Below are 4,860 nucleotides of genomic sequence, written 5' to 3' on the forward strand. Positions count from 1 at the left end.
GACATGGCGATCGAGTGAGTGGGCCGCCAGCCAGGCACAGCCGAAAAGTGCTAAGTCCGAACTGCGTCTGCCGGGGCGGCACGAAACCGCGTCAGCCGGGGCGGCGCGAAAACCGCGTCTGCCGGGGCGGCACGAAACCGCGTCAGCCGGGGCGGCGCGAAAACTGCGTCAGCCGGGGCGAGCCCGGGTGCGGCACCACCGGGAAAACTGTGGCAAACAGACATGGCGATTGAGTGAGTGGGCCGCCAGCCAGGCACAGCCGAAAAGTGCTAAGTCCGAACTGCGTCTGCCGGGGCGGCACGAAACCGCGTCAGCCGGGGCGGCGCGAAAACCGCGTCTGCCGGGGCGGCACGAAACCGCGTCAGCCGGGGCGGCGCGAAAACTGCGTCAGCCGGGGCGAGCCCGGGTGCGGCACCACCGGGAAAACTGTGGCAAACAGACATGGCGATCGAGTGAGTGGGCCGCCAGCCAGGCACAGCCGAAAAGTGCAAAGTCCGAACCGTGTCAGCCGGGGCGACGCAAAAACCGCGTCAGCCGGGGCGGCGCGAAAACCGCGTCAGCCGGGGCGGCGCGAAAACTGCGTCAGCCGGGGCGGCGCGAAAACCTCGTCAGCCGGGGCGAGCGAAAAGGGGGGGGGGGAACCACGTCTGCCGGGGCGAAAGAAAAAAAAACGCGTCTGCCGGGGCGAGCCCGGGTGCGGCACCACCGGGAAGACTGTGGCAAACAGACATGGCGATCGAGTGAGTGGGCCGCCAGCCAGGCTCAGCCCAAAAAGTGCTAAGTCCGAACTGCGTCAGCCGGGGCGGCGCGAAAACCGCGTCTGCCGGGGCGGCACGAAACCGCGTCAGCCGGGGCGGCACGAAACCGCGTCAGCCGGGGCGGCGCGAAAACTGCGTCAGCCGGGGCGGCGCGAAAACCTCGTCAGCCGGGGCGAGCGAAAAGGGGGGGGGGGGAACCACGTCTGCCGGGGCGAAAGAAAAAAAAACGCGTCTGCCGGGGCGAGCCCGGGTGCGGCACCACCGGGAAGACTGTGGCAAACAGACATGGCGATCGAGTGAGTGGGCCGCCAGCCAGGCTCAGCCCAAAAAGTGCTAAGTCCGAACTGCGTCAGCCGGGGCGGCGCGAAAACCGCGTCTGCCGGGGCGGCACGAAACCGCGTCAGCCGGGGCGGCGCGAAAACTGCGTCAGCCGGGGCGAGCCCGGGTGCGGCACCACCGGGAAAACTGTGGCAAACAGACATGGCGATCGAGTGAGTGGGCCGCCAGCCAGGCACAGCCGAAAAGTGCTAAGTCCGAACTGCGTCAGCCGGGGCGGCAAAAACCGCGTCAGCCGGGGCGGCGCAAAAAACCGCGTCTGCCGGGGCGGCACGAAACCGCGTCAGCCGGGGCGGCGCGAAAACTGCGTCAGCCGGGGCGAAAGAAAAAAAAAACGCGTCTGCCGGGGCGAGCCCGGGTGCGGCACCACCGGGAAAACTGTGGCAAACAGACATGGCGATCGAGTGAGTGGGCCGCCAGCCAGGCACAGCCGAAAAGTGCTAAGTCCGAACTGCGTCTGCCGGGGCGGCACGAAACCGCGTCAGCCGGGGCGGCGCGAAAACCGCGTCTGCCGGGGCGGCACGAAACCGCGTCAGCCGGGGCGGCGCGAAAACTGCGTCAGCCGGGGCGGCGCGAAAACCTCGTCAGCCGGGGCGAGCGAAAAGGGGGGGGGGAACCACGTCTGCCGGGGCGAAAGAAAAAAAAACGCGTCTGCCGGGGCGAGCCCGGGTGCGGCACCACCGGGAAGACTGTGGCAAACAGACATGGCGATCGAGTGAGTGGGCCGCCAGCCAGGCTCAGCCCAAAAAGTGCTAAGTCCGAACTGCGTCAGCCGGGGCGGCGCGAAAACCGCGTCTGCCGGGGCGGCACGAAACCGCGTCAGCCGGGGCGGCGCGAAAACTGCGTCAGCCGGGGCGAGCCCGGGTGCGGCACCACCGGGAAAACTGTGGCAAACAGACATGGCGATCGAGTGAGTGGGCCGCCAGCCAGGCACAGCCGAAAAGTGCTAAGTCCGAACTGCGTCAGCCGGGGCGGCAAAAACCGCGTCAGCCGGGGCGGCGCAAAAAACCGCGTCTGCCGGGGCGGCACGAAACCGCGTCAGCCGGGGCGGCGCGAAAACTGCGTCAGCCGGGGCGAAAGAAAAAAAAAACGCGTCTGCCGGGGCGAGCCCGGGTGCGGCACCACCGGGAAAACTGTGGCAAACAGACATGGCGATCGAGTGAGTGGGCCGCCAGCCAGGCACAGCCGAAAAGTGCTAAGTCCGAACTGCGTCTGCCGGGGCGGCACGAAACCGCGTCAGCCGGGGCGGCGCGAAAACCGCGTCTGCCGGGGCGGCACGAAACCGCGTCAGCCGGGGCGGCGCGAAAACTGCGTCAGCCGGGGCGAGCCCGGGTGCGGCACCACCGGGAAAACTGTGGCAAACAGACATGGCGATTGAGTGAGTGGGCCGCCAGCCAGGCACAGCCGAAAAGTGCTAAGTCCGAACTGCGTCTGCCGGGGCGGCACGAAACCGCGTCAGCCGGGGCGGCGCGAAAACCGCGTCTGCCGGGGCGGCACGAAACCGCGTCAGCCGGGGCGGCGCGAAAACTGCGTCAGCCGGGGCGAGCCCGGGTGCGGCACCACCGGGAAAACTGTGGCAAACAGACATGGCGATCGAGTGAGTGGGCCGCCAGCCAGGCACAGCCGAAAAGTGCAAAGTCCGAACCGTGTCAGCCGGGGCGACGCAAAAACCGTGTCAGCCGGGGCGACGCAAAAACCGCGTCAGCCGGGGCGGCGCGAAAACCGCGTCAGCCGGGGCGGCGCGAAAACTGCGTCAGCCGGGGCGGCGCGAAAACCTCGTCAGCCGGGGCGAGCGAAAAGGGGGGGGGGGAACCACGTCTGCCGGGGCGAAAGAAAAAAAAACGCGTCTGCCGGGGCGAGCCCGGGTGCGGCACCACCGGGAAGACTGTGGCAAACAGACATGGCGATCGAGTGAGTGGGCCGCCAGCCAGGCTCAGCCGAAAAGTGCAAAGTCCGAACCGTGTCAGCCGGGGCGACGCAAAAACCGCGTCAGCCGGGGCGGCGCGAAAACCGCGTCAGCCGGGGCGGCACGAAACCGCGTCAGCCGGGGCGGCGCGAAAACTGCGTCAGCCGGGGCGGCGCGAAAACCTCGTCAGCCGGGGCGAGCGAAAAGGGGGGGGGGGGAACCACGTCTGCCGGGGCGAAAGAAAAAAAAACGCGTCTGCCGGGGCGAGCCCGGGTGCGGCACCACCGGGAAGACTGTGGCAAACAGACATGGCGATCGAGTGAGTGGGCCGCCAGCCAGGCACAGCCGAAAAGTGCTAAGTCCGAACTGCGTCTGCCGGGGCGGCACGAAACCGCGTCAGCCGGGGCGGCGCGAAAACCGCGTCTGCCGGGGCGGCACGAAACCGCGTCAGCCGGGGCGGCGCGAAAACTGCGTCAGCCGGGGCGAGCCCGGGTGCGGCACCACCGGGAAAACTGTGGCAAACAGACATGGCGATCGAGTGAGTGGGCCGCCAGCCAGGCACAGCCGAAAAGTGCAAAGTCCGAACCGTGTCAGCCGGGGCGACGCAAAAACCGCGTCAGCCGGGGCGGCGCGAAAACCGCGTCAGCCGGGGCGGCACGAAACCGCGTCAGCCGGGGCGGCGCGAAAACTGCGTCAGCCGGGGCGGCGCGAAAACCTCGTCAGCCGGGGCGAGCGAAAAGGGGGGGGGGAACCACGTCTGCCGGGGCGAAAGAAAAAAAAACGCGTCTGCCGGGGCGAGCCCGGGTGCGGCACCACCGGGAAGACTGTGGCAAACAGACATGGCGATCGAGTGAGTGGGCCGCCAGCCAGGCTCAGCCCAAAAAGTGCTAAGTCCGAACTGCGTCAGCCGGGGCGGCGCGAAAACCGCGTCTGCCGGGGCGGCACGAAACCGCGTCAGCCGGGGCGGCGCGAAAACTGCGTCAGCCGGGGCGAGCCCGGGTGCGGCACCACCGGGAAAACTGTGGCAAACAGACATGGCGATCGAGTGAGTGGGCCGCCAGCCAGGCACAGCCGAAAAGTGCTAAGTCCGAACTGCGTCAGCCGGGGCGGCAAAAACCGCGTCAGCCGGGGCGGCGCAAAAAACCGCGTCTGCCGGGGCGGCACGAAACCGCGTCAGCCGGGGCGGCGCGAAAACTGCGTCAGCCGGGGCGAGCCCGGGTGCGGCACCACCGGGAAAACTGTGGCAAACAGACATGGCGATTGAGTGAGTGGGCCGCCAGCCAGGCACAGCCGAAAAGTGCTAAGTCCGAACTGCGTCTGCCGGGGCGGCACGAAACCGCGTCAGCCGGGGCGGCGCGAAAACCGCGTCTGCCGGGGCGGCACGAAACCGCGTCAGCCGGGGCGGCGCGAAAACTGCGTCAGCCGGGGCGAGCCCGGGTGCGGCACCACCGGGAAAACTGTGGCAAACAGACATGGCGATCGAGTGAGTGGGCCGCCAGCCAGGCACAGCCGAAAAGTGCTAAGTCCGAACTGCGTCAGCCGGGGCGGCAAAAACCGCGTCAGCCGGGGCGGCGCAAAAACCGCGTCTGCCGGGGCGAAATCAAAAAAAAAAACAAAGAAAAAAGCCCGCGCTTAATCAAAAGAAAACAAAGAAAAAAGCTTGCGCTTAATCAAAAGAAAACAAACAAAAAAAGTTCGCGCTTAAGCCTGGCGGTGGAACCACCGGGGCAAACAGACCTGGCGATCGAGTGAGTGGGCCGCCAGCCGGGGTGAGCCAAAAAGTGCAAAGTCCGAACCGCGTCAGCCGGGGCGACGCAAAAACCGCGTCAGCCGGGGCGGCGCGAAAACCGCGTCAGCCGG

This window comes from Rhipicephalus microplus, unplaced genomic scaffold (assembly GCF_043290135.1).
Source record: "Rhipicephalus microplus isolate Deutch F79 unplaced genomic scaffold, USDA_Rmic scaffold_204, whole genome shotgun sequence".
Taxonomy (NCBI): domain Eukaryota; kingdom Metazoa; phylum Arthropoda; class Arachnida; order Ixodida; family Ixodidae; genus Rhipicephalus; species Rhipicephalus microplus.